This window comes from Salarias fasciatus (assembly GCF_902148845.1).
Source record: "Salarias fasciatus chromosome 23 unlocalized genomic scaffold, fSalaFa1.1 super_scaffold_20, whole genome shotgun sequence".
Lineage (NCBI taxonomy): Eukaryota > Metazoa > Chordata > Actinopteri > Blenniiformes > Blenniidae > Salarias > Salarias fasciatus.
In genome coordinates this window covers 6,566,990-6,580,915 of record NW_021941230.1, presented here as the reverse complement: position 1 = coordinate 6,580,915, position 13,926 = coordinate 6,566,990, and positions in this window count along the sequence as shown.

The window sequence follows — 13,926 nt, the reverse complement described above, 5'->3', positions numbered from 1 at the left end:
CACAGGTTCTGAGGCCCGATTCAATGAGGAGGGCGGCGTGTCGGGAAACAATCCTCACAGGGAATCTATGCAAATGCTAAATGTTACTCTCGGACTGTCAGGAGCGATAATTTGCCAGCGGGGGCCGTTGAAGGGGGGTTGAGGGGGGGCTGCGTCCGTGTGCTTTTAATGGATATGCACTGCATTGTGTTTTAGGGGATTTTGTTTTTACATCAGAACGGCGCTATATGTCAAAATCCTGCAGGGCGTCATTTGGATTTCAAACCTAAATCTGACGTGGGTATAATTACAGCAGGCTGAACAGATTTTTTTTTTTTTTTTTTTTTTTTTAAGACAGCTAAATAAGTAAATTCAAGCATTTAATTCACGTTTTACTTTTCTCCAGTTTCCTCCCACAGTCTAAGAACATATATTTGAAATTAATTGCTATAAATTGCCTGCAGGTTGTACCCTGCCTTCACTTTTGGCCGGATGGGAACTCCTGCAGGCCCCCCGAATGATCCCCGATTGGATATAGAGGTGCCAGTGATGGACGGACGGATTGTAAAACAGCATAATGAGGCAGCCATGGGCCCTACAGGCTGTTAGCGTTGTCCTTCAGTGCTTTGCTTGTAAGAAAATAAAGAAAAAACGGAGGAGATTTCGGCCTTCAGGGTTCCTCCATGTCAAACAAAGCATCAGAAACAATCGAAAACTGATCCTACTCTGCAATGCTTTGAATTATTTGTCAGGATCCTGCAGAGTTTGACGATGATTCATTTAAACCGTGTGTGTGTGTGTGTGTGTGTGTGTGTGTGTGTGTGTGTGTGTGTGTGTGTGTGTGTGTGTGTGTGTGTGTGTCAGCAGGGACACGCCTAAAGCTTGACTTGTTTGCAAAGAGATGGGTTGAACCGTCGGCAAACACCGACGCTAAGTCCCTCTAACTTCTCGACGTCGGCCGCTGCGCCGCTGTCCACAGTTCATCATTCAGTCGTCACAGGCATCTGTTAGAAACGGTCCAACACATCCAGCGCCTTTATGTCCCGAGGAAGCTTCGATTGAAACCAACAGAGCAAGTCACCTGCTCAAAATCAACTTCGCCCCAGATGGAGTGCAAATCTTAAAACTCCATTCCCCTTAAAAGTCACAGCGTATGCAGATGATACGCAACACTCACCAACTGATTCTGTTCTTGCAACAAGACCCGCACTTTCTTCTAATCATGGAATTGTGATAAGGCCAACACTGTCGGCTTCTTCAAACTAAAGACAGGCATTGCTTAAACGTGTGATCTCACGATGCTTTTGTTTCACCTCGAAACTTCAAACCGGCCAGAGCAGGTCAACCATCTCATGCTATGTCAGTTATTCTGGGATAAATGGACCAATGACAGATAACTAAGGCCCCACTTTTGTGTTTCTGTTTCAGGGAAGTTTTGCATTTAAACATATGAACAGACGACCAAGTTTCACTGCTATAATGGAGACTTTCAGTTCAAAATTGACCAAAGTCCCAATAGAATATTGACCGGGACTCACGACACTCTGGAGGAAAACGTTGTTGTTGCTGTCCATCTAATTGCTCAAAGCACGTTTATTTGTATAGTGCCATTTGAACAAAATGCAATTCAAAGTGCTTCACAAATGCAAAGACATACATAAAATTACACTAAATCATAGAAGTAAAACAACGTATTGAGAAAATTACAGCATTTAGGAGAAAAGGCAATTTAAACAGGAGCCGACAGAGCCGCTTTTTTGTTTTCAAACATTTGAATTGGGAGACATTTTCAAGGTGATCACACGTATAATCCCAATCCTGCATAAAACATAATTCCCTTCGGTTTACTTTTCCTTTTCTGCTCCAATTCCAAAATGTCGGAGGAAAACTCGAAGTGTCGTTTATCAAACGCTCTGCGGCGGCGGCGGCGTTGGCGGCGGCGTCTGGAGCGGCAGCTGGCCCAAACCCCAACTGATCTCTGGGAGGTCAAAAGTTGACAAGACGCTGACTCCCCTTTCATCATGCGAGTGGGGTGGGGGGGTGGGGAGAGAGCTTCCCGCTACATTTTCCAGAGGCATGTCACCACTTCAAAGGTGTTAGCGGAGTGATTTGCAGACGAAAGCGCCCGTCGCTCCGCTCTCGGCTGATTCACAGTTGTCGCTGTCGCACTTTGTTTTGCTTAAATGGAATGATTGAGTTCCGGGCTGGATGACGCCCCGTTTCAAGGGAAAAAAGGAAAAAAAAAAAAAAAAAAAAAAAAAAACCCCGGCCTCGCATCGTCGGCGGTGACATTAGCAGGTGACAGCAGCCGGCGACGCAGCCGAGGTTCAAAGCTCTTTAGCTAGCGTACGCAGATGAAACAGAATGAAATTCACAGGGAAAAGCAAACTGTAAAACCAATGTTTGGGTCTTCCAGTGACTTTTCCGTACGTCCTATTCTTGCGATCAACCCCCCTTTTTCACCTTTCAACATCAGAAGAACTTCATATATCTGTTCCTCTTTTGTTAAACACCATTTCAAAGCTCTGGATGTCAAGATCAATACTGTATATATGAAAAAAAAAAAAAAAAAAAAAAGAAAGAAAAAAACATGTGGGATTGCATTTCCTCTGCACTTCTCCAATCTCCCAAGTGCAGAGGCCATGTAGCCAGATACTGTAAATTCCCTTAAGACTATCGATTCGGGTTGCAGGTTGCAGAGTCCGACGCTCCGACAACAGAGCGAGACTGACCTCGGGGCAGGCGGGAAGGTAAAGCCAACGCGGCCAACTTAGACCATGAAGTGTTTCAAAAAAAAAAAAAAAGAAAAGAGGCATATTCATAGTCGAAATGGTAATCTGATTTGCAACAGAACAAGAGCATGAAGGACAAAGTGCCATATGATAGTCATATGATTGTGAGGCTGCGCTCAAATATAGACCTGGAGACAATGCCGTCTTTGACAAAGCCAAAAAAAAACCAAACTTCTGGGGGGGGGGGGGGGGGGGACAAATACGAAGAAAATATTCTCATAAAAGCATCCCCTTCCCTTTCCTGTCGTTGTGTGTTTTGTTTTTGAGCTGCACCGAGTGATGAGGAAAGCATGACGCTCACACAGACGCGGTGGATTTGTCACGGAGTGGCGGGGGGGGGGGGGGGGGGGGGGGGGTTGGTTTGGGTTGATCCTGCCTCGCCGTACAAACGGTAAACAAACTCCTTGTTCTTAGAGTGGGGCGTCTATTTATTTAGCGGGAAAGCATTCCCCATTAGTGTCTAAATTGTTGTCGGAAATAGAGGCAGTCCACATTAACAACCTCGGAGTCTGTGCATAATGCTCCCGGCGTCGGCGCGCTGTGTCATTACGACCATTTCTGCTCCATTATTTCAACACCGAATCACCAAAATCCCCCCCCCCAAAACACCACCCCACCCCTCGCCTCCTGCCCCTCCTCCCCCACCGGCTCGCCTCAGTGCAGTTGGGGGCTCGCACTTCAAAAACGGCTCGAAAATGAGCTTGCTTTGCCAGGCCGGCAGCCGGCCAGACCAATCATCCATCTGCAATAATAGAAATCTTCTGGCTGATGATAGACTGAGGCAATCACTGGGCCGGCTGAGTGGGCTCTTCAGCCTGCCCTCCACACCCCTGCTGCTGGTTGATAGCAGGGGAGGGCCGGGGTATCGGTGGAGGGGGTGGGGGGGGGGCTGGCACCAGTACCCGGTCGGTAGTCCTCAGAACCCTCCCCCACCTCCCGTTTGGTTGGCAGACTGGACAAATAGGTAAGGATTATGTCTTTGGACCCGTTTACATGAGAATGATTTCAAGTGAACAGTCACACTTTGGAGATCCGTTGACACGGTGAACAGAGGCACTGGAAATGCACGTTTTTGAAAATGGCGCCCATGGTGGAACTTTTGGAAAAAAAATGCACGGGATTGAACTGGATTTGAAGATCTTAAGAAGCCTCGTTTCCGGAAAGCTTTCCCAGCATTTTGGATGTCCATTCACATGACAACAAAACCCGAAGCCAACGAAAACACAACTTTTTGAAAATGCGGCCTTGATGGAAACTAAAGAAAACCCAATTTTTTGGGAAACGTTACGGAACTTTTTGAAAACACTCCACCTCCATTCACATGGAAAGAAAAGGCAACTTTTCTGAAACACTGCCACTGCACATGTGCACCACGGTAAATAATTCTTCTTCACATGCTCAGCAGATGGACAGCAATCCAACTTTTCACAATAAACAACCAGTTGCTCATCTTGAAAACTGCATTGATTTCATTCTTTCTGCTGTTACTCTGCAGACAGACGTCATTTTCAGAAACCAAAACGCAAAAAAAAATTAGGCATTTTCTCTTGACATGTCATGTAAACCGGCCTTACTAAGAGAAACCGCTGTTTTTCAGGATGATGTAGCTACTCATTTTGCCAGATGTGTTCAAGTTCTTCACAAAGGATTGGACAGAGAGGAGCAAGAAGCTGTCGGAGTCAGCGCCGTCACATGAACGTGCCGCTCTGCATCCAAACTGATACAAGGTCAGAAACGCCACACTGTGTTTGCTGAACGTTGGGTCCGAGCCGCCATCTTTCTCTCAGAACTCAGGTCTGAAGCCAGTTTAAGCAGTATATCCATCGTCCCAACACGCTGAGGTAGCGGGGAGACGATCCAAGCCGAGGAATCGACTTCAGACGACGATCATTCGACCAACTTTTGTGAATAAATTACATTTTACCAAGTAATATGGCTTCAGATTGAGGAACCCAAACTGGGTCGTGATCAAATGTTGTCCATTCGACCTGGAAACATGGCTAATGCGATAACTGCGCTCATTTCAAAGACAGATCTGGAATGGAATAGAGCCTGGCCGTCCATGCATAAAGGAACCTTTCATCACCGCTAATGTCGCCCTACAAGTGTTTATTCATGCCTGTTTGACTGGTGTCTCATACGGTTGGATAGCCATTGCGCCCCCCCCCCCCCCCCCCCCCCCCCCCCCCCCCCCCCCCCCCCCACCTCTTCCGCTCATTATTCCTCTCAGAACCTCCACCCCGCCCCCCCGAGCGCCTCAATCATCGGGCGCATCCCAGACTCTCCACACCTCCGCTTCCACCCGACTCCATCCGTCCATCCATCCATCAGGCCCGTCGCTCCACCTCTCCGCCGCGTTCATCTGCATGGAGAGCGTCTCGTCCTGCCCGGGCTAATTGGCTCTAATTAGAGTCATCCAGCAGGGGTTAATCAAGGATGACTTATAGAGATCATGAGTGGAGGGGGGGGTGGGTGGGGATCGGAGGGAACAGACAGCCCCGCTGTATGTGTCATGCCAACAGGCGCGTTATCTCTTCCCCCAACGCAGCCTCGGGAACTTGGCATAGGATCGGCGTGTTCGAACTACAGCCTAATGTTTTCAGACATGTGCGCTCGAAGCACATTCATCCATGCCGCGGATGAAAAAGGCTCATTTATCCGTTTTTGCAACTTGACTCTTTGAGATAAAACTTCGAATTTGGACGACAGTTTTTTGCAATTGGATTTTGAACTTTGAAGACCCGTTCCCATGTTTTGAAGTGATAAAATAGAAAAACTTTCATGGAGTTTATGTCCATTTTGAGCCATTGAAAATCAATCAAGAAACAAGCAAAATCGATTTCTTAGGGATTCCTTCTCTCACTCCATCGCACAATGGAGGACAGTCAGCCCGAGCTGCAGGAAGGGGCCGTTTTCTTTCTATGCTGCACGCTGTTTAACTTGCGAAGCATTGCATAAGATCGTCAGAGGTGTAATTTGTTGCATGCCAACAGGTGCAAAGCCATAAATAGGAAGGAAGTCAGGCGCCGGGCGAGCCGCGATAATTCTTCGCGGGCTCGCGGGGTCCTGAGAGGATTTCTAATCAACCACGTAAATCAAAAGCCTGTGGGGGCAGATTATTGGTGTGTTTAAAGTCATGTCAGGAATTAAAATCACTGATATTATACGACGTCTCAAACGCCCATGACCATTTCATTCAGCGTTTGCCTTTCAGTTTCTGTTTTCTTCTACTTATCATGGAAGAAAAACTGTCTTACAAGAGGCTTTCTACATTTTATGTTGTATTTTTAATATATTTTACTTAGTTATACTTAAAATCTAGCAGAAATGCCCAATAACTTATTTAAAACACAAGTTTTTAAGCCACATATTGAAGTGATTTACACATTACCTACTACAATTTAAATGGGAAAAATCCTGTTTGCATAAATTCTCAAAACTCTACTCAAACAACTCTGATCTGAAATGTATGGCACGACTATTTAATCATGTGTCCAGTGTTTCTTGTTTGGAAGAAATGTGAAAAACTGCAGAAGGTAACAAATGTGGTCATTTCTGTGTTGAAAACATGAAACGTGAACACATAAATAAAACATGAACAAAAAGAAGTTTTGTTTCTGTTCTTCTTGAACCATATCCACGAAAGCTGTGGTGAAGTCCTTGGAAAATCAGGCCTGCCTGAAGGGTAAGAAGATTATCTTCTATGAAATGATCCAACCAATCACAATATATGAACCCGACCCAAGTTAAAACACTGAACTTTCTTTGCATTTTATGCATCTGTTTACATGATAACGCTGCTCGGAGCCACTGAAAATGCAAATGTTTGAAAATGATGGCTCCTAAGGTGCAACTTTTTGCAAATTTTCCATCTCTGGCCACGTTTACAGACAGCCAGGTATATGCAAAAATGGATATGTAGTATATATATATATATATATATATATATATATATATATATATATATATATATATATATATATATATATATATATATATATACATATATATATATAAATAGCTCCAACTAGTGGCCTGGCATGCTAACTACACATCGTTTTCAGCTTTTCCGACATCGTTTTGAAAATGTCATGCAAACGAGAAGCTTTTCTGAAACCACAAAAAATAGCAAAAACGACGGGTATTCCCTTGAAGCGTCTCGTAAACGGGCCCTCGATGTTTTTCAGGCAAATTACCACCTGACAGGTTTCTTCGCGCTCCTCGTCTCAACGCATTTTGCTCAATACGGTATCGTCGGCCCCTTTATTGCCTTCATGCTTCATACAAAGGGGATTGGTGGGAGCTATTCAGCGGGGCTGTACTGTACTGAAGCCCTTGTGGGACTTGAGACATTACGGTGGGGACCCACACCCCCTAAAACACACACACACAAACACACACACACACACTGGTATACTGGACAGAGAGTAATGGGCCAACCCCTGCTGGTAATGGCTTCTCCTTCTGCGTGGTAGTATACATGTATTCATCTGAGCATGCTCCTACCAAGTCTATTTGATGTGACTAGTCCATTAGACTTTCAATGGGCTCCTACACTGTAATCCTGAATACACAGGGCTTTTCTTTTCTTTTTTTTTTAACACCCCCTCCTTTCTTTCGATTGGCTCTTCATTGGAACTGCCGTACAATACAGATTGCTCCTGTCAGCGTTGAAGCAGACAAATTCCCCCTCATATCCTCTGCATATGGGATGGGATTGTCTCGTTATGGCCCCCGTTACGTTCCCCCATGGCAACATTAGCCAGCGGCCGTAAAAAAGACTATTAGGATCCAAATCATTCCGGACCGAGGACAGCGGGGCTCGGGGAAGTTAGCGAGGGGCGATGGGGGGGAAAAGAAAAGAAGACGTAGAGGGAAATAAAGTAAGAGGACAGTGGATGCAGGGGATTAGGAGGCGTGATTTGGAGTTCAGGGACCCCCAGCGTGGCTCCATAGGCACGCATGTCATGTATAAATATGTATTCACACAGAACATATATATATATATATATATCCACTTCTCGCTCGCAACACACTCTGCAGCAATGTAGCCACCCCTAATCCACCGCAGCCAATCAATAAGCACTTGACAGGTACTGAAATACGATACAGAGCTGCGCCGGCCTGCTGCTTCTTCTGCTCCATTTAAACTGCAGCTTGACAGCCGAGGAGGGAGCCAGAGGTGAGGAGGTGCTTCAGGAGACGTCTCGACAGGCCTCCGAACGCTCCTCCGTCCCCAGCGTTCAGCTGCGCCCGCCGCAGAAATCCAGGATTTTCCGATTTCTTTTTTAAAGCCGGATCAAACAGCAGTTTTGCCGAAGCATTGAATTCTGAAGAAAAATGTAGGAGTTGAATCCAGTTGCATGTATTTTTTAGTACATTCAGAAAACTCAAGCCACGTCTACGTGACAGAATTTCAGATGATATGAGAAAAGCTGAAAAGCTGAAAACGATGAAAAAACAGTGGCATGTCAAAAAGTTGGATTTTTACCGTTTCCACGATGACAGTGTTGGTGCATTTTCACAAAGTTGCGTTTTCGCCCGTTTCCCTGGAGTTGGAGCGTTTTTGACAAGTTGCATTTCCCACCGTTTCCATGGAGATAGAGTCGGGGGGCATTTTCGAAAAGTTTTACCCTCGAGAGTCGCTTCCAACAAGTTGCAGTTTCAGTGGTTATGAGCCCTGTCGCCATGTCGACGGACCCAGAAAATTTGCCAAAACTTGAAAATGTTGTCGTATGAATTGGGGATCTTCTGTCACTCGACACTGAATTCATCCTGCAAATCCTGGAAACTTCATTTCAACAACGACTTTGCATTCTGTGTATTCAAAATTACTGATTAACCTCGAGTGCACGTTTTTGGACTTTGACAAAACCCAAACCGGAACATTCAAACTACCCACCGAAAGGCCTCAAGAGACGAACTGCTCTCATTGTAATGATTTCGAGAGCCAAGCACGCTGAGTTCTAGAAGATTCTTCCAACAGGTGTCCGAAGAAAATTGGTTGAAATTATTTATCGCAGCGTTTCTGGCATTATCTGGCGTCCGCCGAGCTGCCAAAACAGACCGCTCTACACCTGTGCGGACACCTGCTAACCGCCAAATGATTGTGTTTTTCCAAGGAAATGGGGAGAAAGACGTGAATAAAGGAGCATCTTTAATTGTTTTCCCCACCCTTTTGATTCCCTCCGTCTTCCGTGGCGGATGAGGATCCGGCGCTAATGTCCCCCCTCGATCATCACTTCTCTACAGCTGCAAAATGCTGATTGGAGCTGGAACCTCCTTGTGATTGCACTCTCTTAGTGGGGCGGTGGGGAGGAAGAAGAAGAAGAAGAAGAGAAAAAAAAAATCATTTAATTCATTCCGCCCTATCTCTCACTACCCATCTCCTAGTGTTTTGCGGGCTGGAAATTGGAAACGCCCTGCGAATGCAATGGGGGGGTGCGAGAGACATCCCAAAGTGAATCAAGGTGCCATTACCCTGGTGGGTGAAGCACAGCGGGCCTGAAAAATCCTCCGCTTGCTCTCTCTCACTCAATGATTGTCTCATCAGCGGGAGTAATTTGGGTTTCTGGTTATCGCGTCATTTCTGATGCCGACGACGACGGGCGGGCGGCGGAGGGGAGGGGGGAACGGGCAGAGATGTAATTACTTCCCTTGGCAGACAGATGAGGAATCGGGGAGTAATTAATAACTGGCTGGTACCCCGAGTGAGGGAGAGGCTACCTTCCAGCACCGAGGGAGACTTTACTCACTGTGAGAAACGAGTGGGAACACACTCCAGAAGCAAGGCTGATGGATCAGCAACAGGCTTTTCAAAGAGGGAGAAAGAAAACGCAATGAGACGCCGAGGCGGGAGTGAAAAGGGGGGGGGTGGAGAGAGGAGGAGATGAAGTGGATGGATGGCGAGGGGACAGATTGGCCCGGGCTTTAGCAACACCTAAGAGCTCGAAGAAAAGAAATGAGAAGGGAAAGTGGCGGGGCAGGTGAGAAGGAGGAGAGAGATGTGAGGCTGGATGAGTGGTATTGAGGGGAGAGAGAAGTCATTCTTCTGCGGACAATAAGACGGTGTCCTACGCATTTAGAGTTTCCAACAGCGTCGTGTTTAACCCATGTTGAATCCAAGTATTGTCTTGAAAAAAAAACCAAAAAGACAAAAAAGGTCGACCGAAGTGTCAGATGTGATAAATGGGACACAATGAGGTAATTAACCTTTCGCTAAGCCCCGCCCCCCTTAGTTGCTGTTGCTAACTCGGACAAACCATCCGAACCGTGCTGCGCGTAGCGCTTCACCAAGATTGCTAGCGACGTTGACACCAGTGGTGTTAGCTGACATCACTTTTCATCAGGTAAGCTAGCAGGCTAGCTAGCTAGCTTCAGCAAAATCATCACTGCTAATGTCATGTGATTGATGTAATACAATAAATTACTTAAAACATCTGTCTTCATCTATTGTCGTCACCTGGACCTTCGGATTTTTTGTCAAGTCCTCACTTTTTTGACAGGATTCTGCCAAATGGGGCCTTCTCGGACTCGTGCTGACTGAATGAAGAACACACTCCTCTGTCTTTCTTACTGACCGTTTTCATTTCCTCACCGACGTTTGAATAATGTTTGCCTCTTCCGCTCCCGTCTCCCGTCTGCATGGATTACCTTGCGGAGCTCCCCGGCAACCGCGTTCACGCCGCTGCCGGCGGGGCTCCGCATCTTATCTTCTGGGTCTGAGGCGTGTCGCTCCAGCCTTGACAACACATTAGCCCGCACTTTACCGCCGAACACGGCTCTCGCTCTCGGCTTTTCTCTCTTCCTCGGCTAAAGTGCTGCGGAACAGCCCACAGGAAATTCACCTCCCTGTAAAAAAAAAAAAAAAAAAATCTTTCTGTTCAGCTTCCCATTTTCATTCCACACCACTTCCTCCCTCCCGCGTTTAATAAGATCGCGGCGGTGGCAGCGTCGCGTCTGGCGTCGGATGCCAGGAACGGCACGAGACGATCGGCACTGTCAAAATACAATCTGGAGGCTTAGGTGAAGTCAACAAGATGAGAGACGCTATCTGAGCGGGGGGGGGGGGGGGGGGGGGGGGGGGGGGGGGGGGGGGGGGGGGGGGGGGGGGGGGAGAGAGAAGGGAGGGCCCGGCGTTGATGTTTACCTGCCTGTCTGGGGTGTGTAGCACGCAAAAAAAAACACACACACACACACACACACACAACGCGATGGTTATCTTTCCAACAGGAACGCAAACACAAACCGACGGCTATCGCGCTCGATCGCATGCAATAAACGTAGAGGATGTGCATATCCATTTAGCACATATGAAAACACACAAACACCGATGGTTATCTCCACTGAACCCGAGAGCTGAGCACTCACACCAGGACTGACCATGTAGACAGAGGACACGTTTACATGGCGACGATTTCAAGTGGAAACTCAAAAACTCCGGTAGAATTTTGGGGCTGGTCCACCTTGGGGATCGGAGAGCTGGAAACAGGTGAAACTTTATGAAAATGCTCAGGTAGGTGGCTGTAAATGAGACTTTTGGGCACAAAGGTTCAACTCCGTCTGTGTAGAAATGATTGAAAATGCGACTTTTGAAAAACACTCCATCTCCATCACCAAACACTGTGACTTCATTTTTGTGGAAATGGAGGAAAACCACTTTTTGAAAATGCTCTGTCTCGTTGGAAACACAGGAAAATACAAGTTTTCGAAAATGCTCTGACTCCGTCTCCATGGAAAATGCTCAGAGTCGTTGAAATGGAGAAATGCTACTTTTCGAAAAAGGTACAACTCCATCTGTGTGGAAATCAGGGGAAAATGCAACCTGTGAAAGACGCTCCATCTCCATGGAAATGGGCATAGATGCAACTTTTCGCAAACAAGTTTTCGAAAACGCTCAAAGTGGTTGAAATCGGAAGATGCTACTTTTTGAAAAAGGTACAACTCCACATCCATGGAAATGGCGGAAAAAGCAACTTTTTTGCAAACACTGATTCCATTTTTGTTGAAAGGAGGGAAAACAACTTTTGGAAAATTCTCTATCTCCTTGGAAACACAGGAAAATGCACGTTTTCTGTCTCCTTGGAAATAGGGTAAAACACTACTTTTTTACTGGACCACAGCTGATGGACAGTTTCAAAAACGTGCTGCCATTGTTCATGTTAACATCGTATTGATCTCTGTTTGTGTGGTTTCTTTACAAAATCAAACAACAGCGCCCACTAGTGGCCCGACATGCTAGCTGCATTGTTTCCAGTGTTTTCTGCTGTGTGTTGCAGTGTAAGCGGACAATATATTCAGAACGCTGGAAACTTTCCCTAAACGTTTCCTTTGAAAGGTTTTCTTTTTTCTTTCTTTTTTACGGTGACTCTTCTCCTGGAGATCCAGCGAAGGACGGCTCATATTCATGCACGGGAGGCTTATTTAGCGTCGCCGCTGATAAAGCTGCAGTCAGACAAAAGAGGGGCTGAAAAGGCCGAGCCGGTGAAAGGTAAATGAGTTTGAGTGCAGTGAAGAGGCTGGCATTGTTGCGGGCCGGTACCAATCAATCACACTCATCAGGGCTCCTGAGAGGGTTTATTAACAATTCAGGAAGTGGTCGGCCCCATTTTCACCATTAGTTGATTCCTGCTCGTGCTCTGCGTCTGCACGCCTCTACGCTTCATACCTCGCTCACTGCAGTACATTTTATTTTGTTTTTTTTTAACATCCGTTTTCCTAATAAACGGCTCCGGTTCTTGGAGTAATCTCCAGAAAACCACCCCTCCGAGATGATTTCTGCCGTTTTCATCCGATTCCACCTCGCCGGAGTGTTTACACACAGATTTAATCTGCGCCCCTCTCGGTCGCACGACGCCCGCTTCCAGCCAGGTGGTTATATATCTCTCCAGCCAGTGTTTGTGCACGGCTGAATCTCCTGCGGATCCCGGCGGTGACGGCAGGTGCGGTTGCTAGGTTATCGGTGACGGCTGCAAAAAGCCCGTAAAAGGAACGCAGGTGGGGACGGAGGACAGGGGGCGCTCGCTGAAAATACACCTCGGAAACGTCCAACAAACCCGCACCTCATCAGTGTTTGTATATCTGCCTCCCGGCTTATATCAGTCGACAACACCTGTGGAAAGCAGCTGGATGGATAGCGGGGGTGCTTTTCGGTTTGGAGGGAAGGGGGGCGGGGGGTGGTGATGGGTAAATCCACCGGGGTTACGGGGATGTTTCACACCATGACAACACTCGGAGGCCCCCGCTGCTGATGCAACGGCCCACCTGGGACACAAAGACAGGAGGGGCTGGCTGGGGAAAGGTGTTTGCATGTGTGAGATGGTGTGTGTGTGTGTGTGTGTGTTTTTCTGACTCCGAGTGAACATCTGCCGGCGACGAGGCGGCGTTTCCATGCATTGTTTGGAAGACGCAAGTAAAGTAAAGGCTTTCGAGTTCGATCAGAATAATAATACATTTTATTTATCAGTGCATTTCAGTACAAAGAAGGTAACTGTCTAAAAAATAAGGTTATAAAATACAGCAAAGTTTTAGGCATTGTCATTGACAGAAACGATTAATTCCTCATCAATGTACTTGCATCATACTTTAGGTGGAAATGCATCAATTTTAGGTTGGAAACGTTCACTTTTACACAACAAGGTCAGTTGAGCTATTTGCTACGGCTGCAATGTGCATGAACAGTGACAGCGTTTCATAAAATTAGCACTTTCTCCAACGTTTCCACGGAGATGGAGTCAGAACACTTACAATCTTAGGGCGCTTTTCGACATGTAAACACATCCAAAATGCTCTGAAAGTTTGTCACTTGAAAACATCTTAGTTCACTAATTTGATCAATCCAAAGGTCCTGCAATGTAACTTGTCAACTGTTGTGCTTCAAATGCATTTAGAGACATCTCAAATAATCCAAATACCTCTGAAAATTCTGTCTTATTCAATTATTTCCACACTCTTGACGTATTAACTTAAAATGTCATCGTATTAATAAAGTTTGACGCTAATAACTGATCTGATTACTGTTTTTTTAATCATGTTTTGAGGAACATCTGTCAAAAAGGGAGAATATTGTGAGATTTCATTCAAAAAGGATGCTACAAAACAGCACAAAAACTCCCAAACCACAAAATCTGGGACATCACAGGAACCCACACTGAGA